This window comes from Triturus cristatus, chromosome 9 (genome assembly GCF_964204655.1).
Source record: "Triturus cristatus chromosome 9, aTriCri1.1, whole genome shotgun sequence".
Lineage (NCBI taxonomy): Eukaryota > Metazoa > Chordata > Amphibia > Caudata > Salamandridae > Triturus > Triturus cristatus.
This window is the reverse complement of record NC_140592.1, coordinates 1181119196-1181147144: the sequence shown is the minus strand read 5'-3', so window position 1 is coordinate 1181147144 and position 27949 is coordinate 1181119196. Positions and strand designations below refer to the sequence as shown.

The window sequence follows — 27949 nt, the reverse complement described above, 5'->3', positions numbered from 1 at the left end:
CTAAGTTTCTCGCATTTTACTCAATAGGTAATATTTGAACCGCGCAGTCAATCGATTTATTTGCATTTGGCTCCTGTGTTCAGGTGGACGCTAGTGAGGTAGATTCGCTTACTTTTATTTTTTATTTTTCTATCTTTCAGGACTCGGGTACTTTCTAGGATTTCTTGTTAGATTTTCTTTAGATAGCTCTGGGAGTAGTTTTGCACTGTCTACACAGTTTTGGTGATTTTGGCATTCTTACTTTGACTATTTTTTTCATGAGCACCGCCATGGACAATGTCATTTTCAGTATCGCCTTGTGCATATTTTAGTCACATCGCATTCCATTTATCACTCTATTTTTCAAGCAGCGTTGTATGAACCTCCACAGGGTTGTGGGTCTATAATCTCAGTCTTTTTAAAGTCTACATTACGAATCATTGATTTACTAGTGTATGTATTTTTTCATAGATAGCCCCTGATGAAGGGTGCAGGATACACCTGAAATGCATTGGGATGGGGAATGAGCTTTTTTACGTTGTTTATGATCATTTGAATGTACTTTGAAGCCTATTTTTGATTTGGACTTACGTTTTGCGAAAAGCCAAATAAAAACAAGAATCATCACAGCACTATCGTTTATTTGAGATTATTCACTACGAAACTGTTTTGGACATTGTGTTTATTATTGTCCTCTCTTTGTGTAAATATTTGTAAAAATGTTGTGACAATACACACTCATTAGTGAGTGTACCAGGTAGTGCACACTCTGTCTAGAACATTGTGCTCTAGTTTGCTTTTTTTTTAGGATTAGTGGAGGGGTGGAACCACCTCAGAGAGTGCACACCAAGTGAGATTATATTTGATAACTAGGTTTACCAATTTAATTAGTTGAATTTAAGTGCACTGCAGCTGTTGTTAATACTATTATTCATTAAATCTGTTTCTACCCGACACATCGACAATAGTAGCACCACATCATGTCGTTTGAAGAGATTTTGCACTTCACAGAAAACAAGGCAGAAAGCAAAGTTTACAGCGCATTAGAAGTGCAAGAAATATATGGCCTCATTCGGGAGGTTCGCACCTTCGATGTTACACAAGGACCGGTCATTCAGCGATTGAGACAGTTAGAATACTTAATGCGACGTGAAATGAATCAACGTTTGCATGCCACAACCCTAGTACAATATCATAAAGCGAGCAGGATTCCGAGAGGGCTGAGGTGACCGTTAAAACCTATGATGTTCAAAATGAACAAGAAATTTATGGATAAGTGGTTCTCTATCCTTAATAAGTGTTCATTGGACTTGATCCTTCTAATTGTGGAGGAACTTTCAAGTGTTCTAGTGGGTTTAGAACAGGAAATTCAGGAATTACAAGACTCTCTTAAAACACGCATGCAAGATGATTGGTCGGCAGCATTAGAAGAAATTAATAAGAAGCTAGGGGCCCGATGTTGGTGGCTAAATACCGGTCGGTAACCCCGAAATTCGGTAAATTTCAGGGTTACCGACTGGTATTTAGCCATTCCTAATGTAGGTGATGATTCGGTAAATACCGAATCGGTATTTACCGATTCGGTATTTACCAAATCTGTATTTACCGAATCGGTAAATGCAATGTAGAAAGCACATAAAAGAGTGCTTATGTGCTTTAATAATTTGTTAATCACCACCAACTTCAAGTTGGTGGTAATTAACGAATTCCTTTAAAAATTCACTCTTGAATTTTTTTTAAGTGCCATGTGGCACACCTCCATGCCCTTAGGGCATATATGTGCGCCACATGTGCAAACAGGCACATTTCAGGGGTGCAACAGGGTGTCCTAAGGACACCCTGGCACCCTTGAAATACCTCCCGGTATTACCGATTCGGTAATACCGAATCGCTAATACAGAATGGCTTTACATTCATTCCTATGGGCCTCCAAGCCCACAGGAATGAATGGGTAGGTATTCCTTATTACCGAATTGGTATTACCGATTCGGTAATAAGGAATATTAAGGAATCGGTATTTTTTACCGATTCATTAGCTACATAAGAAATACCGATTTCTTAATACCGAATCGGTAAAATTCGGTATTAAGAATTCGGTATTTATGGATTATCTACATCTGGCCCTAGATCTTCATGCGAAAGAGATTCATGAACGTAAGGTACGAAAATTTAGACGAGACACTATAGATTACAAGCTAGACGAAATTTACTCCTGGGCGGAAATGTATGCGCAGAGGCGCACATACCAGAAACCCGGGAATACTTCTTCAGAAGAAAGTATAGCTTCAATCAGTGACACCCGTCTAACTAGACCACCAGTACCCTCCACAGTTGACTTAACACATACAGAGGCACCATCTACATCTGCTTCAAAGGTTTCATTTTTGGAGACCAGCCCTGCTGCCAACGACCGACCCTTAGAACAAACTACAACACAAACAAACACATTAAAACCCGTAGAGGTCATGTAAGGCACAAAACAATCCAGCACAGGTCGCAGGCAGAAAAAACATTAGTTGTAAACATTTCTTCTGTTTCATTATCACAAACACAAATGGCGGTTTGAAACAAGGGCACGTCTTTTGTGACCACATTTCATACTTCAACCTTCAACACAGACATAGAATTTTAAAAGTTCATGAGAAGACTCAGGTTGCTCTACTTCTTTTCAAACCTAAGTCCTACAGGTACTGATACCAACATCACTGAATTTAAAGAATTCAAACCAAAATGTACTTTCATTGCCCCTACTTCACATAAGGTTCTTGATACTTTTGAGACATTGGTGAAGAGAGATTTATCTCGTTTACCTACTCCATCGAAGAAACGCCACAACTTGACACCATCCGATAGGATGGCACTGAAAACTTTGAGAATGAACGACTCCCTAGTGTTTTCTTCCGCAGATAAGGGTGGCGCTTTAGTGGTCATGGACCGCAGTTTCTATGAGACTAAAGTAAATGAGATGCTGTCTGATGAATCGACATATCTATCCTTGACTAGTGATCTTACATTTGATTTTCAATCCACTCTTCAAGATTTAATCTCATGCTAAAGATATGGGTTGGATCAGTGACAAGACATTTGATTTTCTGTACTCCAAATTTCCACGCAAGCCAGTCATATATATGCTGCCCAAAATCCATTAGAGCCTCTGAAATCCACTGTTACGTCCCATTGTGTCAGGGTGAAGTTCAATTCATGAGCCTTTGGGTTATTATCTAGACACTTTTTTACAAACATCTGTACAGTCTGCACCCACCTACGTGCAAGATACTACTCATTTTTTGAAACTGTTGGGCGATCTCAATTTACCAGTTGGAGAAGAGATCTGGCTAGGAACTGTTGATGTTGTATCTTTATACACTTCCATACCCCATGCGGAGGGAATTGAAGCCATTGAGTGGGCCCTGCTACAGCAGGAGGATATACCAGCCAACAAAATCTTTCTTCTAGAACTATTACAATTCTGTCTATTCAATAGTTCTTTTAAATGGCAGGATAGATACTTCCTACAAACCAATGGTACTTCCATGGATTTTGCAGGGGCATCTAGCTACGCTAATACTTTCATGATGAAGTTTGAGCAGGAGAACATACTTAATGATACATCATGGACTGATCATCTCATCATATATCGACAATATATTGATGATATTTTCATCATGTGGCGAGTAGCGAATGATGAGCTGGTTGGAAAATTAATGTCTCTCAATGACATCAACCCAAGAATACAGTTCACGTTTGTACTAGACAGGCAGTCAATATCTTATTTGGATGTAAAAATTGAGTTACAAGATACAATGATCACTACTAAGGTGTTTAAAAAACCCACAGATTGCATTAACACATTACTATTTGATAGTTTTCATCGGCACTTTCTAAAAATACATTTGCCTTTTTCACAATCTTTAAAGATAAAAAGCATTACATCGGATCCCATGACAGCTAAAGAGTCAGTAGAAGTAGCTAAACAGAGTTTCTTGGACAGGGGTACCTCAATGAAGTGGTAGAAGCATCAGCTTCCCGACTACATGAGTTTTCCAGATCCATGTTATTAGAAAAGCGAGTGAAACAACCAGAGAAAAGAGAAGTATTTGTGTCCACATTCTCAACTCCATCTACAGCTATCGAGAAAGTGATCTTGAGGAGATGGGAATTGTTGCAGACAGAACCCGATTTTGGGGATTTATTTAAAGATAGCCCGCTTTTTGCATATAAATGTTCTAAAAATCTCAGAGAGATGTTGAAGAGGAAAGAGAAACATGAAATTCATCCATATAAAGGAATGATGAAATGCCATAACTGCTCCCACTGCAATAATGTGATTGTAGGAACATCTATTTCACACCCATGGTCAGGCAAATACGCTAAACTTAATTTCACAGCCAACTGTAATACGCGAAATGTCATTTACATAATACGATGCTCTTGTGGCATGTATTATGTGGGGAAGACTGAAAGAGCATTGCGGACGCGAATAACAGAACACAAGAGCAGGATCAGAACGAGAACATTGAGCTCACCTTTAGTAAGCCATTGGGTAGATGCGCATCACACAATCACACAATTGAGGTTTACTGTGTTAGAAATTTTGGAGAATCGTCATGACAGAGAGATGACAAAACACATCACCCAGAGGGAGACATATTGGATCAGATATTTGGATACTATGAGCCCTAGAGGCTTGAATGACAAACTCGAGCTATCCTGTTTCCTGTAGGACTATATGCTTGCAACAGAACATTGTTTATTTCATCTTTCAGACACACTTTTTAGATTATGTGATACTGATTTCATTGTTTCCATGTCCACCATTTAGTATGGCTCTTCCATAACCCGCAATTTAGTTTAAGTATAGTGTCAATACTGATTGGGTAGAATTGAGTAATATGGGTTCACGTTATATTCTTGTACATGCACTCATAGTTGACTTGATGTGTTGATAATATATGTATATTACCTCAATCAGATAATCTGCAATGTTCTAGGATCTGTTTAGAGCAGACAAGATCGTCCACATATATGTTCAGTATCTATATTCACTATACGAGAACTTGAATGAGTTGATAATATAAGCATATATGTATATAGCTTTATCTAAATTAACTACAATGCTATTAGACTTGTCTGAAGCAGATAAGTTCAGTCACATACATATGAGATCTCTGATGTGTTGACAATACAAACATACATGTATATTGCCTCAACTAGATAATCTGCTATGCTATTAGATTTGTTTAGAGTAGAGTAGATCATTCATGTATATGTTTAGTATAGAACATGACGAGATTATCAAGGTCACTGTGTTTGTTTATTCACTTGAGCACACAGAATATTTCACAACAGTACATATATTTCTGGGTTGATCCCCTTAGGAAGAATAATATATATAGGTCAATGTGATTTTCTAATCTATATTGTTAGTATTTGTCACCAATTGCTTATCCATTACATGTATTGCACTAGCGTTTCTGTTCGTTTTTGTATGCATTTAACCATTGATATTTTATTGATTGATCACATGGTTTCACTTTTTGTATTATCGTCTTCTATTCTTTTTCATTATTGATTCTACTTTCACCTTTCATTCGGCTTGGGCGAGTTTTCACACCACACTTTACTACACTTATCTAACATGGCCATCGTTTGTTTACAAGTAGTCCTTCCTTTATGTTTCGCAAGAGCATCCTTGTTTGTATTTGTTACCAATTGTTTATTCATTACATGTATTGTACTAGCATTTTTGTTCATTTTGCATGTATTCATTCATTGACATTTTTCTGGTTGATCGCATGAACTCATTCTTCACACTACTGTCTTCCATTCTTTTTCATTATTTATTCCTCTTTCATCTTTCCCTCGGCTTGGGCGAGTTTGCATACCATACATTACCACACTTATCCAACATGGCCACTGCCTTTTTATTAGTAATCCTTCCTTTATTTTTCGTATGAGGACGCCACGCGCTCTACGTTTTATACGTTTAGTTGCATACGAGTTGTGACCCGTGAGGTCACAACTCGTATTCAACCGCACGTTTCAAGCTTTCAGAGTCCGGTTGAGCCCGAATCAGTGACTCGCGTCAGGGCATTCCTACCTGCTCACGATCTAAAGCTATCAATTATTAAATGTAATAAGGTGGCCCAAAGTTATCCTAAGGGAGAGGTATGCCTTACATTACTGAAAATGAATTTAGGAGTTTTTCATTACAAGGACATGTAAAACTTGAAAGTACATGTCCAACGTTTTAAATGCAGTTCACTCTGCCCTATGTTCTATTCAGGGCCTACCCTAGGGAAACTTATATGTATTACAAAGAAAGCTTTAGCCCTGGCAAACAGTTTATTTTGCCATTTCGAAAAAGCTTTCTAAAACTACACACAGAGGCTGCAATGGCTGGCCTTAGACATGTTTAAATAGTCTACTTAGATGTGTGGCACAATAAACTCTGCAGGCACACCAGAATTATTTAGCTGAAAGGCCCTGGGTTTCTGTACTTTACTATGGACTTACAAGTACATTAAATGTGCTAATTGGGTGTAAGCCAGAGGTCTCTGATCATTTATGTAATGAGAGCATAAAATTGAGCTAAAAAACGCTTTTAGATCAAATGTTGGTCTATATAGGGCCAGCTCTATGCATGGGCTATGTGGGCAGCTGCCCAATGCCCTGCATTCAGGCCGAAAACATGGGCCCGCTTCTTTGTGAAATGTCACATTGTTAGGCAGTCCACCTTCTCCTCCAGTGCCCCCTCTTTCATCTGATCACATCACAAATGTATTCTTCTAATGGAGGTGTCTTGACCTCCCTGCTAAGGGTGTGGTGGCATTTCTTGAAGTGCAGGGGTGGGTGAAGGGAAACAGTGGGTGGGGAAGTGGGCAACAGCAAAGCCAACAATTGTGTTCACTAACAATGTCAGGGGTGGGGCAGCACCTCTAGGGCAACAGACAGGCCCCTTTGTTACAGGGACCAGTCGGTCATTGAAGCCTGCATCATATAAGGGGAAACAACGGTTCCTGTGGACTCATAAAAAACTATTCAAGCAATATAATTTGCACAATCGCAATAAAAAGAGGGTAGTATAATGTCAGAGGGCAAGGAACCACCAACACATTTGTACAATTATGACTTTTTTTATAAACACATACAGACATATTATATACATTGTTTAAATTTACAGTGTTATGTTATGTTATGTTAAAATGAATTTATAGAGAGCACGTACACCGGGGAGGTTTCATGGTGCTATTTTGGTTGGGATCCAGGTCATAAAAAGAGAGTTTAAAAAGCCTATCAGAAGAGCCAAGTTTTTAGAAGACTCCTGAAACCGAAAAGATTGGTAAAGGAGCGAATATCGAGGGGAAGAGAATTCCAAAATATGGGGGCCAAGGTAGAGAACCTGGCACCACCAGTGCGCTTTAATCTAAAATGAGGAATGAGTAATAAGTTTTTGTGAGCTGAATGAAGATTTCGTGTAGGAGCATATTTGTTGATCATTTTATCAACAAATTTAGGGCTCTTTCCATAAAGTGATTTAAAAATAAGACACCCAGTCTTGAAAGCGCACCGCTGAGCAACCGGAAGCCAGTGTAATTGCTTCAAAAGAGGAGTAATGTGATGATGCCTAGGATGGTGAACAATCAGACGAGCAGTCTGATTTTGTACTATCTGTAAACGTCTTGAGAGATAACGGGGGATGCCAAAATATATTGATCAGAAAGATATCGTCTATATACCGCTTCCAACATTTAATGTCGGAGCGGTACACATTGTTGTCATGTAGGGCAAATTCCCTCCACAGAAAGACTACTGAAAGAAACACCCTTCTATCTTATTCAGCCAACACCGCTCACCACCTTCTCTAGAAACCAACCTCCCCTTTTATTAAATCCGTAGACCTACACAGTGCATTGTCACTGTTTCCAGAATTTACCAGGGATTAACCATACCGCTATGGCTATAGCGAGTTGATGTAAAGAGCGGTCGGCCAAACCGTACCCCTGACTGCCAGCCTTTCCTCACACTGAGGTAAGAGCACCTTTTGAATCAAAGTGCATCACATATCCTGCCCTGTCTCACTGCTTTCCCTTAACCATACTCTCCTTCTCTCCCATTTCTCACCTGCAGTACCCGGGCGGGTCCTCTTGGTAGTAATACCCTTTCACTTCTCACTTGTGGCACATCACTAGTTCACAAGGCTGCGCATTAAGCAATACAGGTAATTCACACTCCATGTCCCCTTTTTTTTATTTCTCGCATTTGTGCCGGTACATGGGCCTTATGCTCTTATTATTTCATTATAGATGTCCCTGTATCACTAGTCCTGAGGAGACCCCGTACTGATAGAGGGTCGAAACGCCGTCGACAAGCTGAAAGAGCGAACCATTGCCTAGCGCGTATTATTATATACAGTTGCTGTTTACAAAGAAATTATACAAGAATAGTCACCTTTTAAGATTTATGGAAACCTTGTATATAAATATACACCCTGTCACTTACGATTAGGTTCCATTTTTCCCTTTGGTTCACAGTGCACAAATATCTGTTCTATTGTAAATTTAAACAATGTATATAATAAGTCTGTTGTGTTTATAAAACAAGTCATAATTGTACAAATGTGTTGGTGGTTCCTTACCCTCTGACATTATGCTACCCTCTTTTTATTGCGATTGTGCAAATTATATTGCTTAAATCATTTTTTATGAGTCCACAGGAACCGTTGGTTCCCCTTATATAACCATTACCCTGGTTCCGTTAGTGAGTAGGGTTCCCCTGTCCTTTCTCTTTTGAAGCCTGCATCAGGCTTCAAGGTCCAAGTATGGGGCCCCCTTCCTTGGGCCTTGCAGCCATTATCCAGTGCCACAAGGCCCAGGACCGGGGAGAGGAGACTCTCACTTAGGCTTCAGTACCACACTTTTGCTGTGAAACCCAGGAAATGAAACTCCCTCCCTTGGGCCTTGCAGCACATGGAGTGGTTTAATAGAAGTTGGGAACCAGGTGCAAGACCTGTCATCAGCTCTAAATCCTGTGATTCTGGACAAATTATTAAATCTGACCATCCCTGAAAAAAGAAATTCTGACCTTTAGTAGTGTAAATCACTCCTTATACCTTGGGCCGTGTTTGTGCTATATAAAACTACAAAAAAAGAAACCACAATGCAATGTTACTGTCACCTCATGTCCAGGCAATGTGCATCATGAATGACTCATGAATCCCATGCTGAATGGAAGAGTGAATGGTAGAGTGAAAGCATGGATGGCTGAGCGAAAGGGTGGATGGATGAATGAATGAAATGGAGGATGGATGGATTGGAAGGGTAGATGGATGAGTGAAAAGATGGGTGAGTGGATGATTGAAAGGGTGAATGGATGGATCAATTAGTGAAAGGGTGGATGTAAGGATGGCTGAGTGAAAGAATGGATGGATGAGTGAAAGAGTGGATGATGAGAGATTGGATGGATGACTGAATGAAAGGATAGATGAGTGAAAATGTTAATGGATGAATGGATGGAAGGGTGGATGGATTAGGTAAAGGATGGATGACTGAGTGAAAGTATGGATTGATGAGTGAAAGGGAGGATGGATGGATGACTGAAAGGATGGATGCATGAGCAAAAGGATAGATACATGAGTGAAAGGATGGATGTAAGGTTGAATGATTGAATGAATGAATAGATGAGGGTGTAGGTATGCAAGAACCGATGGATGAATGAAAGGGTGACTGGATGGGTGGATGAATGGATGGATGGTTGAATAAGTGAAAAGATGGGTGAAAGGATAAATGGATAGATGGATTAGCGAAAGGATGGAGTGAAAGTATGGATGGATGGATAAGCAATAGGATGGATGGATGAGTGATAGGGTGGATAGAGGGATGGACTAGTGAAATGACGGAAGGATGGATGGATAGGTTTGAAGATGAATGGATAGGTTTGGATTTGGATGGGCACACAGATGGACGGGCGTACAGAATGGTGAAAGACTGAATGAAGGGTTAAAGAATGAATGGATGACAGAATGTAAAGGTTAAATGGTGGATATCAGTGAGTGGGTGGAAGGATGAAAGGATGAATGGATAGATGCTTAGATGTAAGAGACAAGAGAGTTCTACTGGGGAGGGTTGCATTGGCTTGCTTCGCTTGCTTAGTGCCATAGGAGCTTTGGTTCAAAGCGAGGGATATTTTTATTTTCTGGTTACTCCCTTACCTATGTGTGACATTTTTGTATTTGCCATGTGTTTACATGTGGCATTTCTACAGCATATGTTTGTCATTTTGACTGACACCTAACTGCTACTTGAATGTTAAACTAGTAATTGTAAACTGTAGCATGTCTTGTTTTAAGTATAAGCTTCGAGAGAGAGCAGTATGGTGCAATGAGCTGTGATTCATTTGTATATTTTCTTTGTAGCAATGGGAAAGGTGTCCAAAATAAACAGTGTAAAAGTGCATCCTCAGTGCCTCATTTATTATTATTTGCAGTATTTGTAGAACACTAACACTCATCTCCAGAGGGATATCACTGCGCTGAAACTGCCACACGCCCTATCTACTAATGTACTGTGGGGAGAGGCAATGCATCGGATCGAGTCAGTTACTCTGGGAAGAGCCATGCTTTAAGCTTCCTTCTGGATCTGACATAGTTGCTAGTGAGGTGGAGATCCAGGGGTAGTACATTCCACTGGGCGGCTGCAAGAACGGTGAAGGAGCGGCCTCCGGCTCTGTCTTTTTTTACTCATTTGGTTTTGGATAAGGCTAGATTTACTGATCTCAGGTATCCTGTAGGTTTGTAAATCTCTGTTAGATCGCTGGATGATAGGGCCGGAATCATGAATTGTGTGTATCGCAGAGAAGCTTAACTCTTCCAGAAAGCTGCAGGGAAAGCACCTTTGTGACCTCTGTCAGCCAGTGCAGCTCTCTGAAAAGCCCCCATAAACAAAGTCTCACTCCCTATTTTGAGTCCCACTTGCTGACACACACATAATGCGTTCCCTACAGTGGGTCCATCACAGCAATCGCCCCCTTAGTTCACCATCACAGCAAGTGCCCTTTAGTAAAATCCCTACATTAATATGATGCAAGACCTTCTTAATGACTCCAAGAGTATATCAGACCAATTCTCCAGGGATGAGTAAGGGTTCAGCTTCCAGTCTATAGCTAAGAAACTGAGCTGTGCCGCAGTAGTCTCAAAGCTAAACATAATTGTTGATACTGTTTCTCTGTCCAGATGAAACAAAGGCCTAATCTTTCATCGTAGCAGCTGGAATAAAGAGCCCACTGCTGCAACAAACACACACTCTTGCGTGAACACACTCACGCCAAATCTATCACTGGCTTATCCTCACAACAGGCTTCACTAATGGATCCAAAGTAAGTGCATCATCTACTTTCTATCCCAGTCACAGTAAAAGGAATTTATATGAAAACTGTAGCTTTCACTAGCACAGACTTGCACCAGAGGAGGTCTCAAGTTGCTTCTTTATACCACATGTAAGTAGCGCGTCCTGCTGTTAATTCCTTGAATTCTGTGACTTGCCTTTTAAATTTTCCATTATAAATGCAGCAGTAGAAGATCCAGATGAAAGGAATAAATGAAATGAAGTATAAGCTTGAGAACTCCAAAAACTCACATTTTCGACATCCTTTTTCAGTACAGGGGTGATTTAACCCTTCTTTGATGCAGCCTCACATGAAGGCATGGCGGTACTCTACAATACATGCTTTGTTTATTTTCTGCAGAACTGAGCTGCCCTTTTTTAGTTCTGATCTGTGAAGTATAAAGCTTTCAAATTAAAATGGAATGGTACATGTATTTGAACTCAGCTTTATTTCACTTTACCCTGTTGCATAATTTTTACCATAGTGATGCTATTCAATTAAATTTCTGCTATCTTCTGGAATTTTTATCATGCTCTAATCTGGAAACAATCAGTTACAATTGAGTCAGGAAATCCATCTTTGTGAGACATGTGCCTAGCTTTTCTGTTCAATGTGACTAATGTAATCCACTTAATACAGCTTTAAAATAGATAGACTTATTTCATTTGAGTGTTTGTCTTTTAATCAATGTTACTGATATCCACACTGGGTCACTTCAGCAATGCCAAAGAAGATTAATAGTCCTGTGGTGTCACCTTCTGTGATATCACTTCTTCTGATATTTCATGCAAGTTAGAGGGCCCTCACATCTTTCCTTTTGCCCAGGGCACCAAAAATCCCAGGACTGGCCCTGGGTCTACAGACTCACTGCATCACTCCACCACCACTCTGCCGCCCGCATCCGTAGCCTGGACCTCGAAATGAGGTCAGATGCTTCTGCCTTAATTACCCCAAGTAATCAGGAGCATCGACGCTAGGCAGCCATTTTGAGGGCACTCGAACCCCATCTCTCTCATTGCCATTATGTACTCTCACAATAATAAATATGTTTTCATATATAAAATTACTTTTAAATTATTTAAACATTAAGGGATTCATTACTGTGTCGGTCGGAAAGCATTCCGACAGGCTCCCATTGAAAAATGAGGGGGTTGCAGAAAACCTTGCACCCTGTGGGTGCCTGCCACACTGTGCATGGTTGATAAGAGGGGTCCCTTGGAAGAAATATGTGCATATATTTTTAAAACGTTATTGCAAGCACAATTAAAACAGTTTAATGCTGTCTAAATGTTATTATCTGTGCTAAACAATAGGATACTATAATATCAATGCAATGAAATCACAGAGCTTTAGTCACTTCTTCAGTAGATGTTAGTGCAATTTATAAGGCCAGACTTGTTAAGAAATGTTGTCACAGGCAATTACATTTTTTTCTCTCTCAGTAGCCAAAGACATAGGTGAAAAGTATGCTTTATCTAAACTATGATTGAAACATACAGCATGCCATCATGCTATGAAGCTGACATTTGCTGAATTTCTCCAATTAGAAGTGATTTGTTGAAATGCTACAGCTATTTAAAGATCTATTCAAGTCTTTGTTGGAGAATGAGCAAAGCAATCTGTAGAGGTAAACATCATGCTGTGGTGACTAGTAGAAACATTAAAGGATGTGAATATGTAATTTGGGGTTCAGTCAACAATTTGAAGTTAATGAGCATATGAAACCTGCTCTTGTTTCCTTTGACAGGCTGAAAAGCAATGCACTATCACACAAATTATATATATGCACATAGTTTTTATTGTTTTCTTGCTGCAATCACTACTGAAAAAGGTGGCCAGTAGTCAGGCACGTGGGTGTTCTCCACAAAGTATCAGGGTAATGGATACCTGAATGTCAAACCACAGCTCGGTGCTCTAGGGCAGGGGTGTGCTACCTGGCAATTAAAATATAACCCAATCAAAAGAGGCTTAAAATGTATACAATAAATTGTCCTGAGCACTCAGATGTAGAAAACGTTTAACCATCCAACAAGGAGTCGTGAAGTTTCCACTGTCTTTTTTTTGGATGCACAAGTACTTCCTTGATTCATTATTTCTTTACAGCAGTTCATGTACAGAAGTTACACACTCTACTCAGCCAACACGTGTTTCATCGTTGTGGCTCATTCACTTCTGACTTCCTCAGAGCTAAAATAATAAAGGACCATTCATCCAAAAATATAAAGGCATGCAAAATTATGGTACCTTCACCCACCAGTAGGTGCAAAAACCAAAAATATATAGATTTCACGTGCAATAGTATGGCCCAATAAATACTTTTCACGAAAAAGATCTGAATCTCTTATTCAAAGTATATAAAGAAAACAAATATATAGATGGGTGTATCTTACTGACAAGGAGAGAAAGATGAACAAATAAATAAACAAGGGTGCAGATATTACATCATCCAGGTCGTCAACTCAAAGCCATGGGATCACCCCTTTGTGTCAGGCAAGACACCAGATGCCCTTGAATGGGACATGCCAGGTAATACAAAATTAATTAACCTTAAGCGTGCCAAGATACGTCTCTGCCTCCTTATATGTATCAAAATCAAAAGCTTCTGTAATTTCCTGCCATGTAGGCTCAGGGTGCTATGTAAATTAAATGGTGACAGTAAGCTTCGTAACTAAATGGGATTTATAACAAGTGAAAATGAGTACATCCTATGGGGCAGATTTACAAGAAGGTGCCACAGCGTGGCATCGCAAGCCCTTTGGCTGGGCCACGCTGCAGCACTTTCAGAGCACAGGAATGCGACATATTTACAACAATATGTTGCATTGTTATGCTCTCCCCTGCGCTGGCGCACAAACAGCTGCCATGCGCCGGCGGAGGCACCCTTGTACCATGGAGCAAGGATGCCTGCGTCATGAGGAGATTGTTTTTGTGTAGGAAGAGGCACGTTCCTGCACAAAAACAATCACTACAGGCATTTTCCTCTTTCAATGCATGCTGTAGAATGCAGCACGCATTGAAAGAGGAAAAACACGAGGAGAAATGAAAACATTTCTCCTTGTTGCGCCTCGCTACACCACCCCTAGGGTAGTGTGTACACTGACGCATTTCCAGGTTTACAATTCCTCGTAAATCTGGAAATGTGTCTGATTCCATGGGTGTTGCGTGGGAACACCGACAGCAACACCCATGCAACGCAACTTTCACGCATAGTGCTGCCTGTGAAGGGGCCATATTTACAAGGACAGGAAAAGCCACGCAGTGTGTCTTTTCCTGTCCTTGTAAATATGAGGCAGTGTAATGCGCTACCAGTGCGTCACAAAAACTGACGTACTGGCAGTGCAAGGGGCTTGTAAATCTGCCCCTATATATCTAAATAGAAAATCCAGAAACTTAGTGGCATATAGCAAACAGTCAGAAAGATAATCCCTCCGTTACCTCGTCAATATCCTTTCACTATAGCCTTATAGCCCGCCGTAGCGGGCTATACCGGCTGTTAAAGGCCCGCTGCAGCGTTAAAGGCCCGAGCCGAAGGCGAGGGACTTTAACAAAGCAGAGGGACTTTAAAAGCCGGTATAGCCCTGCTACGAAGGGCTATAAGGCTATTAGAACATTCTGCCACTAGAGGGCAGAATGTTCTAACAAAACAAAGCCTTCAGGAAGCGCGAGGGGATTGAAATCCCCTCAGGCTCCCTGAAGTCTTTGTTCACAGCCAGAGCTGTGAACAAAGACACATTGGAATGTTGGTGCTCCGGGCTTATACCAGCCATTATAAGCCCGGAGCACTCCATTGTTTTTAATGGAGCTTCCAACATTCCAATGTTCTAATATAGCCTTATAGCCCGCCGTAGCGGGCTATACCGGCTGTTAAAGGCCCGCTGCAGCGTTAAAGGCCCGAGCCGAAGGCGAGGGACTTTAACAACAGCAGCGGGACTTTAAAAGCCGGTATAGCCCTGCTACGAAGGGCTATAAGGCTATTAGAACATTCTGCCACTAGAGGGCAGAATGTTCTAACAAAACGAAGCCTTCAGGGAGCGTGAGGGGATTCAAATCCCCTCCGGCTCCCTGAAGTCTTTGTTCACAGCCAGAGCTGTGAACAAAGACACATTGGAATGTTGGCGCTCCGGGCTTATACCAGCCATTATAAGCCCGGAGCACTCCATTGTTTTCAATGGAGCTCCCAACATTCCAATGTTCTAATATACAGTAATTACTATTAACGGTACCATAAAGTAACCATATTGCTGCATAAGTCTCACTATATGCTGATGTCTATTTGTCCTGAAACAGGCATATAATTATCACATATAGAACAGGCATGAGTAAAACCACTGATATCCAGCAATGCAAACGGTGGGTTATGCTGTGCTTGCGACATTACCCTTCTCAAGAATATAAATATTGCGCAAGGAACATGTTCATCACTAGGACACGCAGGCAGCCCTCTAATATCTAAATGTGATGTACGAGCTGCAAATGCCGTAGCTCGGGTACAAAGTATAATTTTAAAAAGTGGTGGTTAGTAACAACCCTATAAGAATCCATTATAGACAGTCTCCATAACTCCAATATGTTATGGAGACGTCAAATAAATTCACCCATAGAGACTTATAACACTGACTAGAATCTCCTAGGGATCAGAGAGTACTCCATCCTCACGGGTTCTGGCGTTGATATCTCACGTCAAAATTGAAATCATATGGCTGCCTGTGAACATCACTGAAGCCCTTACTCTGATGCCCACTCATGAGTGGACTGCATTGTTTCAGTTTTTAGAATGAAAACTTGGTCATTACAGCACTTTACATGAGAACCAGGTGTTACCCATTTTAGACCTGGGGAGATTATGTGATTTTCAAAGAATGACAGGATGCTGAGCCACCCCAGGATTTGAATTTGGCTTCCCAGTTCCAAAGTCGACAGCTCTAGCAGTTAGGCCACATATGTGGCAGAGCAACACGAGTGGGGTGGACTTACTGGTGCGCAGATGCTTCACTTCATACTTCACACTGATCAAGGAACTCACATGGAGTAGCTGCTTGATTGCCCTATCACAGCAGAGCCAGCAGCTCATTGGCAGCACTTACACGGTGCAGGTAGATGTTTGAAGTAAAAACAAGAGATGAGGGGTCTTTATTGCCCGTTACTGGTACTGATATGGACTTAGACATAAAGAGGAAAAATGCAGTCAAGTGACTGACACCTCAATCTCTATAAATGGCTGTCCTCTGGACTGATCCAAACTGTGAATGAAAATCCAATAATGCAAAGGCTGAAGTTATGTTATGTTATGTTAATAACACTTACATAGCACCCAAATTCCACTGGTCTCTAGGTGCTTACCCAAGGGTTATGATAACATGTTGCTACTTCTGAAAACTCATTTGAATAGGAGAGTTTTCAGTCTCCTCCAAAGGGGGAGGAGGGCAGTTTCTTTCCTCAAACCTTCCGGAAGTCCATTCCAGATCTGTGGTATCATAACAGAAAGTGCCCAAATTAGTTTTCTTGAAGAGTGGGCAGGTCAGCAAAAACGCCTCAGAGGAGCGTGGATGGCATTCAGGCATATATTGTCTTAGACGTTCCTCAATATAGGTTGGCACAGTGCCATGTGTGCCATGCACAAGCCTTTGAACATGGTCATCTGTTCGACTGGCAGCCAAAGCAGTTGCTGCAACAGTCGCATAGAGTATGCCCTTCTTGGTAGCTTAAACAGTAGTCTTGCAGCATCATTCATCACCACCTGAAGCTTGCCCAACAGCTAATTGGGGAGTCTGATATACAGGGCATTACCATAATCCAGCTGTGACATGATCAATTCAGCCACCACTGTTCGCATAGTAGCAAACAAGAGGATGGGAACCAATTTCTGGAGCTGCCTCAAGAGACCTGTGCAGCTCCCACACATTGTTGCCACCTGCTTAGCATTGACAGGTTAATAATCAACTTAACGCCACGACTTTTCACTACAGGCATGGAGTCTGAGTAGGGACCTAACTCCCAGTGCCAAAGCAAATCCTTTAATGTATTCCCTTTCATAGTGATAACTGGAACCTTGGTTTTATCAGGATTCACTTTTGGCGAGTTTGCTGTCATTCAGTTCACAATGAACCGCGGAATATTCTGAACGTTCAACTGTGCCTGCACAGAACTCTCGACCCTTAAGACCAGCTGGGTGTCATCTGCGTAGTTGAACAGTTGGCAATTGAACTGTGATAATGCTGCAATCAAAGGACATAAATAAATAGTGAGCAGCAGTGGGGATAGTGCAGATCCCTGGGGAACCCCACAAGAGAGCACGCTCTTTCTAGAGACATGCCCACCCATCTGCACCCTCTGTGACTGGTCATTCAGAACGACGAAATCCACAGGAGTGTGGACCTTGTAATTCTGCACGCCATTAGCCGGTACAGGAACACTTGATGGTCGACTGTATCAAATGCAGCCAGAGGATCCATCAAGATCAACACAAAGGGCCTGTTCTCATTAGCCACTACTTCAAGTTCATTCGGAACCAAGAGCATCATTAACTCAGTACTATGATTGGCCCGAAAGCCTGATTGGTGAGGACTTAGTCTAAGTCCCTCGCTGCCTGTCATTATGTATGGGCTATAATGTCTTGGTTTCAAAATCCATAACAGATAGCAACAGTGTTCTGGCAGACCTTAAAGGAAACTTAATAATGTAATCCTTCTCTAAACTCTACCTACTACCTACTCATTGGCACTTCATATCATGTCTGTCACCGCAGGCACTTAGACCTAATAGTAAACCTTAGTAAATCAATCAGAGGTTTATATAGTGCAGCTACTCACCTGTGAGAGTCTAAAGGTGCTGAAAGGAGGAGGAGGGGGGCTGATGATCCTTCTGGGTGCCACGGTTTAGTCGAAGAGCCAGGTCTTGAGATCCTTCCTGAATTGGGTCATCGACGAGATTTCATGAGGCGGACAGGCAGGTTGTTCCAGGTCTTGGTGGCGAGGTGTGAGAAAGATCTTCCTCAGGTTTTGGTCATGTGGATCTGTGGGACGGTAGCCAGTGCCAGTTGGGCGGAGCCTGGAACCTGTAAGTCTGCACACCATTAGCCGGTACAGGAGCACTTGATGGTCGACTATATCAAATGCTGCCAGAGGATCCATCAAGATCAACACGAAGGGCCTGTTCTCATTAGCCACTACTCTAAGTTCATCCGGAACCGAGAGCTTCATTAACTCAGTACTATGATTGGCCTGAAAGCCTGATTGGTGAGGATTTACTTGAAGCCCCTCGCTGCCTGTTATTATGTATGGGCTATATTGTCTTGGTTTCAAAATCCATAACAGATAGCAACAGTGTTCTGGCAGACCTTAAAGGAAACTTAATAAAGTAATCCTTCTTTAAACTCTACCTACTACCTACTCATTGGCACTTCATACCATGTTTGTCACCGCAGGCACTTCGACCTAATAGTAAACCTCAATCAATCAATCAATCAATCAATCAATCAGGGGTTTATATAGTGCAGCTACTCACCCGTGAGAGTCTCAAGGTGCTGAAAGGGGTAGTTGGGGCTGCTGATCCTTCTGGGTGCCATGGTTCAGTCGAAGAGCCAGGTCCTGAGATCCTTCCTAAATTGGGTCAGCGATGGGATTGCATGAGGTGGACAGGCAGGTTGTTCCAGGTCTTGGCTGCGAGGTGAGAGAAGGATCATCCTCTGGTTTTGGTCTTGTGGATCCGTGGGACGGTAGCCAGGGCCAGTTGGGTGGAAGAAAGGTGTCTGGCTGGTAAGTGCAATAAGAAGCAATGGTTCAGATATGCTGGTCCTGCGTCATTGTGGGCTTTGTAGTCATATGCAAGGAGCTTGAAGGTAATTCTTTTGTTGACTGGAAGCCGGTGGAGTTTTCGAAAGTGTTCGGTAATGTGGCTGCAGCAGAGGATGTTGAGGACTAGTCTGGCTGCGGCAGTCAGTCAGTCAGTCAGTCAGTAATCTTCAGCAATCTCTATCTGAAAGCTGAAAGCTTTCTGGAATACTTACCAAGCCCCAGGTGTTCAACCAAGAACTATATTTGGCTTCTGTTTAACCTGTGTCATTTGGGATTCTTAAACTGGCCACCTCTTACCTGCCTGTCTAAAACTCAACTATCTTGAATAGGAATAAATTGAACATTAGCAACATTTATTTTACCTCAGCATTCTTGTCAACCAGTTGCTACCTGTTGCTCATGTAGACATCTTATGGACTTGACCCACAACTCATTCATACTAGGGGAAGCCACCTCTTACATAACAAAGTTTATGAGCACATCCCAATACTTACATAACACTATGCAAGCCGCCATCTAGTGGTGGTACCGAATAATTACAACAGGCCCAAAAAAACGCTATTGTTTTAGAGTATAGGAAGAACCTTAAAAGGTGTAGTTTGTCTGAAGCTCTGAAAATTTTGCACAATTTTGCACAGTTCCCAGTAACATCCAGTGTCACTGGAAATTGCATGTATGCAATCACATGATTAGCCAAATGTAGTACATTCAGAACACCTCTACTGGTCTTGTGTGTCAATAATTTCACAGTTAACAACAGCGCCAATGCATGTTTTATGCATGCAGCATATGAATTGAGGTCTCGGCAATGCTGGGAGATGTGATAAGAATGGAATTGTTATAACATGGGTACCCATTGCATGATGATGTCCACCCCTGAAATACCAGTGGGGAAAATACTTGTCATGTACTAAACTTACAGTGCCTGTAAAGTGGTAGGCATACAGGGTAGAATCTGTCCACAGATGACACACTAGTATTTTGTTATCAGATTTTTATTTACTAAAAAATGAAAGGATTTCTGGACAAAATAGTATTTTTCTTGAGAATGTCATGCGTTTTTAAACTGCTGAATTGGTGTATTTCAAATAAAACTTTACAGTTTATGACAAAGTGTATATGTTTCTAAAAACAGAGAATCCAATGTCTGCGGACAAAATTATTGGAATTCATGCTGTGTATTGAATGCTTATTGCTGATATTTTTCCCTTCATGTGATTCCTTTTCATGACTTGTGGAGGCATTGTACCTACTGTATTGATTATGCTTTTTATGACATTATGACTATTGATGTTTGAGTTCTGAGCCTGCGTGATTTGTACTGGTAGTTCTGCTATGTGACTCTTCAAGGTCTGCCTAACTATGCTTTTACGTCCCTAACTTGTAAGGTGTGTGTAATTTTCGGCACACGATTGCCGGTCATATTGTAATATTGACAATCCACTTGGAAGGTGAAGGATGGAATAATGGAATGTAGTATTATTATGCTTGCCAAGGCTCTCCCTTGCTCCCTAACTTAGCCCCGGCTCTGCTGGAGGACCTGTCATAACATAACTGTCTTCTACATAATTGCCTGTGTGCTGGCATGTAGCACATCACTTTTTACCCGGTGATGTTCTCACTAGGGCAGATTTACAAGCACCTTGCGACACTTTTGCGCCCCCGTTGCGTCACTTTTGTGATGCAGCGGCAGCAGTGCTTTAAATGGTCAAAAATAAGTGCAGGTACTCATTAAAATGAACTAGAGGTGTGGCAAGTGGGCGGGGCTAGAGGGCGGGGCTACAGGAAGTTATGATCATACATAATAACTTCTGTACCAGTTGCAGCACATATCAAAACACATGAGAAATGTGTTTATGTGAACAAAACAGATTAACTCCTCTCACAAAATGAAAGCCAAACAGTGATATGTTAACATTTCCTCGTTTTGTAATATTTGCTACTTCTTAATGCTATCCTGTTATTTCTACTTGTTTGGCACAATACTATAAATTCTCAAGCGTGCACACACACACACAGAAAGAAACAAGCACACATGTACAAAAAAGCATTCCACACAGTCCCCTTAAAAAATCTCCTGAGAGTGTCCTGATTCTCTCCCTCTTTCACAGAAGAACAGGCACACACAAGCAGGCAGACACAAGCAGGCAAGCACACAGCCATATGCAAACGCTCACACAAAGTCTCAGGTGGGCTTAAAGCCATTTTAAACTCCACCCTTCCATGGCTTTTTTAATAGCTGTTGTCAGCCTGCTGCCTCCATACCTGTGTTTGCACAAATCCACATAATAGTGTGAATGTGATTATCAGCACAGGGCCTTAATGGGGCCTCCACTGTCAAACACAATGCGATGGTGAACAAGGGACATCATGCAAAAAAGCCTACCCTGAATAGTTCAGCCGCAGCTCAGCTCAGGAATACAGAGGGCCTTGGCTGTCAGATAGGTTCAAACGCTGACAGCCTAGTGCTCACCAGCACTTGCAGCCAATCCGCCTACCTTTCATGTGTACCGGTACTCTCCTCACAGTAGAGAAGTTCAGTACTTATAGTGATAAAAATAAGAACTGCCAGTACTCAGTACCTGTGAGTGCTGGCCCATTCAAAGCACTGCCACAGCCCTTTTCCCTACGACCAGGCTCTTCCTCTCTCTTGCTGGTTCCCTGTTTTTACATCCACATATCTGTCTCTCTTACTCCCACTTCTGCCTTACTCTCTCCACAAGTCTCTTACGTTTTCTCACTTTTTTTTCCCCCTACTTGCCTCCAGTTCTCCCCTCCATGCTGTACTCATCCCCAAGATTGCCACATGGCCACTATTTTGTTCTGCTATATTTCATTATTTGTGTGTGTGTATATATATATATAGCCCTCAGGGCAGGCATGTGCCTTTTGGATATATGGTGTCAATCTGTTCAGTAGTTCCTGAGAAAATTGCAGGTAAAAGCACATACATATCTATAGCCGCGCACCCTAACGTGCGCGGCTAAAAACAAACAAAATGGCGGCCGACACTTCCTGATTTCGACCGATTCGAATGTTGACTGACATGTAACCACCAATCAGAATTACGCCCGCGCACGTTAGGGTGCGCGGCTATAGATATGTATGTGCTTTTACCTGCAATTTTCTCAGGAACTACTGAACAGATTGACACCATATATCCAAAAGGCACATGCCTGCACTGAGGGCTACCTCCCTGCCAAATTTCAAGTAATTCTGTTCAGCCGTTCGGGCTGTACCTTCGACTAAACGTCCTATGGGAAAATGCATGGGGAAAACGCGTTTTGGGACCCCCTTTTTTCTCGGCCCCCGCTTGACAAATCCCCCCGAGACTTTCAGGGTAGGAGCTGAGCAGAGCGCCCCATTAGTTTTGAAAATTTCGCGAAGATTCGTCAACCAGCGCCAAAGTTATTCAAAATAGAATTTTGAGATTTCCTATGGAAACACGGTCCTAACTATAACTATAGATAATATATATATGTAGCAGGGAATAGCCTTCTACACGCAAGAAGCTGCCACCCAAGAAATCTGATCCACAGCATCCCCTTGGGGGAATTTTTGCGCGCAAAACGCAATTGCAGCACAGATGACAGCTATCACCTGGAAGAGGAAGCTATGACTAAACGCTTTCTTGAGAGAGGTTACACCAAGACAGTCATTAGAAAAGCTAAAACTGAAGTCAGGGCTCGCAACAGAACTGATCTTTTGACTGAAGCCAATATAGAAGCTGTCATCCCTGATGATAAGATCAGATTTATAACCACGTTTAGCAGACAGGCCCAGCAAGTAAGACAGAGTCTCAACAAATTTTGGAATGTACTTTCCACTGACAAAGACCTGGTTTCACAAGTGGAAACCTACCCACAGATCACGTATAGAAAGGCTAAGTCTTTAAAGGACACTATTTGCAAAACACTAGAGCCATCTAAAGAGAAAGGTTTCAACATCAGGGGTTTTTTCACTTGTCGCAATTGCAAAGCATGCAAATACAGCAAAAACTGCAAAGAATGCAAATTATCACCCTCATGCAAACCATTCACAATCCAAAAACATCTATCCTGCAACACAGATCACGTAGTGTATGCTCTGCAATGTCCTTGCAAAAAGACATATATAGGGAGCACTCTACATAAAGCCAAGAAACGAGTACTAGAACACTTGAGAGCCATAAGAAATGGCGACAAACAATACCCCATGGCTAGACATTTTCAAGCAGCCCACAACAAAGATGAAAGATTATTATCCTTTGTGGTGTTGGATTCGGTTAATGTGAACATAAGAGGAGGCAATCGTGTACAAGATCTAAGACGGTTAGAATCAAGGCTCATTATCCAATACCACACGATGGCCCCTGAAGGACATAATTGTGACGAAGAATTGTCTGTACATTTAGGATAGAAGTCCACATCACTCTCGCCTTTTATTACTGCTAGTTTTTTCTGCATCCATGCCTCCACAATTGTCAATGTTTTAAGCAACTTATTGTGATAGGCATTTTTCACAAACTTTATTGAGCTGCATTTACTTGACTTTTCTAACAGTACAACAGACTTTCCTTAGGGATTGTATTTAACACTGTTTTTTAACATTCTTATTCTAAGTAGCAAGATCTTTTTTATAGCCTTCAACATCACACATTTTTGTATGTTTATGTGTATCTGTTTGACATGTATATTTATGAAATTTATTGATCATTGTTGGTTTTTGTTTAGATCACAGATTGGTTGGATTAGGAAGCAGTCATGAAAAGGATGGAGTTCTGTTCAATATTATAGAAGATCAGCTGATTTTCCGTCCAACACCCTTATATATAATCATTTTGAGATACACAATGATTGCCCACTGGGGCTTTATTATTTTCTGTAGCATCACTCAAGTTATGATTCATTAATTTAAGAAAGGAACAATAAAGTTTTCCTAGGGTTCTATTGAATGGACTAATAGCTAATAATGATATGGTTAATGAATTTCAAGCCTATCCTTGAGACTATTTATCTTTCCACTGTGAAAGCAAACACTGTGAAAAACAATTTAAATCAGCAATTATTTTGTTTCTAATACTTTAAAGAACATTTCATGTTTTTTGGCACATTTATTTAATTTTAAAACAACTGTTGGAGTGATGGTAACTCTTTTAGTCTGTTTTCCATTATTATTTGTCACATGATGGTTTGTTTATTTCAAGTAGATTGGCCAAACGATACCTGTTACTCGTGATCAAGGGGTTGTCCCCGAAACGCGTTGGGTTGAGTGTGAAGCGACAATAAATCACCGCTTTCTGCAACATTATGGTCTTCGGCTGTTGATTGAATGAAAGGAATCGGCAATAGTTTGGATATATATATATATATATATCAAAAATACTCCTTCCACCTCTACCAAAGCCTCGGCAGCGAAGAAAGAGATACGAACCACTTGTTTTTTCAGGCAAGATGTTTTATATATACCCAAGAAATGCACCAGAGTTTTGACTTTACAGAAATGTGTGTTAAAATACCATTTCTAAGCCCATTTATGATTTCAGAACTCAACAAATATCTGCCATTATTCCCCAAACCAAATACATCACCAGTTGTCATGGGAGCTCATTGCTGGAGCGCTGCAGGTTCCCTGCTATTAATTGCCCTAAAGGCAGGGCTAACTTCACACCATGAACCTATTACCCAGGGCAGTCGCTGTTATCATGTAAATGCAGCGATTAGTTTTGGAAGAACACACAAAGGGAATCAGTTACAGTGCTGAACAAAACATGAAAAGAAAAAACCCTGACTTTACCTATGGTGGAAGACTGTCATGCGCTGCCACTCACTTTACTACGGCCAGTGCCATACCGTAAATAGGACTGGATTAGTGACTGGAGGCCCCAACTCATTTCACACACCTGAGGGAGGGGTGGGGGTAGGGGCGCTAAAGCACTTTCATAGCTTCACACCAGATTGACAGTGCAGGGCCTGTCTAGAGACCCTGCCCTGTAAATCAGTGTGACAAGTGCCCACTCAAACCCCTGCAGTTTGGAAACACTGAAATGGGCGCTGCTAATCTTCTGCAGCAACTCTGCAAAAGGGCGGCTACTTCACGGCTCATTTACTTGCAAGCTGCTCGGAAGCCCTGCCCTGTAGGAGATGCCTAACCTGAGCATGCCGTCCATCAGGGTACCGGTACTCTCCTGGTCTACAGAAAAGTGCCGGTACTGACGGGCCAAAAATTCGGAAGTGCCGGTACTCAGTACCGGTACGAACCGGCCCATTTAAAGCACTGAGCGGCAGTGTAAACAATGTGCACAATTTACAACATGACACATCTATGCATCTAGGGAGATGCGTCACGTTGTAAAGCCCTGCGTCACATTACACCTGCATCAGGTATAATGGATGCAGGGTAGGCGTTCCCACGCAGGAAAGCCTGTGGGAAGTGATGCAGTGAAATCTACAAGATTTCACGCGGCCAATTCTAGGATGCCTCTGCGTCCAAACCTTGCACCTGCTTGAAGCAGGCGTAAGTAGTGACACAGTATAATGAATATAGGGCCCCCCATCCATTGCTGGAGTTGCGTTGTGCTTGCGAAACAACTCCAACAATGCGTGACTTTTTGGCCAACAGATGCGTCTAAATTTCTGACGCATCTGTCAATCCGTGCGCCATGGTGTGCCATATTGTAAATACTACGCATCCATGGTGGCGCTAGGGTATCGCAGGCTGGCGCAGGGAAACTGAGGCATTTCTACAGATGCGTCAGTTTCTTGTAAATCTGCCCCCCTGTATTTGCGCATTGACGTAGATTAGCTCATTGTAGGGATGCATCTGCATTCTTTTTTATGGCATATAAGATCACTTATGTTTCAGAAAAGGTTCTGAAACCCTATTAATTTTGCTAGCGCTCTGGATAAACGGATGTTGACGAACCTCATGACGTCTGACATAGCGGCAAGATGCTCTTATGATTACATACTAATACAAGATGCGTCTTTTATAACCAACCAGTTGTGCTATGTTTATCTGTCCCTACCACTACAGCTCCCTGCCAGGAGTGTGTTATCTCTGTATTCCTACTGCTGTGCTTGATTGTCCCTGATGCTTTGCGGTATAGCGCCCTGATACCCATTATGGCCTGTATAAAACGTCATTAAAAAATCTGTAAATACATTATCTCACATGTTCATGTTCGAATTTTGAGAATGCCTCTTCTCCCAGATGCTCAATATGTCTATCTGCCCTTGGAAGAGCCTGAAGATGAGCCTGAATTCATGTAAGAAATGTGAGCCAGAGCATTTACATGCACAAGAGAAATGATAATTAGGAATGTGCAGTAGGGTGCTTGCTTCATCTTGAGCTCCCTAAACCCTGTGGATGGAGCACGTCGGATCTCCATATGCATGAAATGTTTGCATTAAATCCTGACTGATTGTTTGACAAGGTTCGGGAATTTTGTTTCAGAGATGCGTGGCAAGTGAATAATAATGAGTCCTAGATTGCAAGGAATGATCACCGCCCCTGGTTTGTGACATTAGCAGTGTAAATATTCTTCATGAGGAGCTGCCTGCATGCGTGCAGAAACACACACACACACACACACACACACACTCCCCAGATATATATTCAGGGCTACCCAGGGCTTTATGTGTGATGAAAAATTTGGAGGGGTCTAAATTTCATGTTTGGCATGGGAGACGTCACTGGAATTATGTGGCATGGGGCAGGGCTGAGTAAACTATGTGGCAAGAAAATCCAAATTATGCCGTTTTAAGTGGAACATCTGGTGATAGTATTACTAATTTATTTAATCAGTATTAGGTCTCGCCTAGGCAGCTCATACGCTGTCTCTCCGAGACATAAAGTAATCTATATGTTGAGTGAAACTCTGCCTGTTGGAGGCTAATATATCCTCCTACTCGCCATTTGTTTCATGTTGCATTGCTCTTCTTACCTTGCTTATGGTTGGCTCGTGATGCAAAACATCACTTCCGTTTTGCTTCCGTTTTGCAGGAAGCAGCACCGACCAACTACTGTTTAGTTACACTGCTGGGCTGTTATTATTCCATGTAGGGACTACTTCCTTGTTTTTTCTATTGCAGCTTTCTACCCGCGTGTGCTTTTCCACCTGTTGCTGCTTCTTTTATTTTTTTCTTTATGAGTACTTTTCATGAGCGCTGCTCATGCTCGCAGCCGTATGCGGCTCCCAGACTGCAATGCTAACCTGCCCCCTTCTTTTTACAATGGACACACGGTTTTTGTACACTGGATTTTGCGGTGTTCTTTTTTCGTGGCTTAAAAAGGTAATGTTTTTTTTTAAAGTGGCGTTTCAATAGTTATGGGGCTAGACTTCATTCTGATTGAATGTTTGTGCGTGGTTCAAAAGGTATTTCCGCTCCGATGGAGCGCGCACTCAGTAGTCCCCCCCAGGGTACAATCACGCACAGGCTTTAGTGCTGCTCAATCATTGCATACTTAGTAGTCCCCCATGGGCCAAAGCAGGCATTCACTTCTGTGTCTACTGCGAAGGTAAAACTGGCACACAACTGCAAAAAAAAAAACGGGGCAGTGGTGAAGGGAAGGTAAGTTTTTCTATAACTTAAATGTAGTAATTTGTGCTTTGTTTTAACACAACTGCAGTGAAGCTGAGCTGAGTAGTTACCACTTTTGATTTCCAGTGCGATCATGCAGCTTTATTATTGGTATCACCTCATGTGACTAGTTTTTCCAGCGCGCGTACACCACTCATGGGACGGGGTTGTTTAATTTATGTTAGGCTTGTTTGTTCTTACTGTTCATTCCTGGATGGTGAGGTCTGCCTTAAC

At 41.7% G+C, this 27949-nt stretch overlaps 1 long non-coding RNA gene across 1 annotated transcript in view; it reads left to right on the top strand.

The window, feature by feature from the left end:
* Positions 1-24436, top strand: part of LOC146799587 (uncharacterized) — a 69003-nt gene extending 44567 nt beyond the window's left edge. Inside the window, exon 3 of the long non-coding RNA XR_014969286.1 lies at positions 23867-24436. This is a non-coding gene — a long non-coding RNA (uncharacterized LOC146799587). The remainder of the gene's footprint in view (positions 1-23866) is intronic.
* The last annotated feature ends 3513 nt before the right edge of the window (positions 24437-27949 follow it).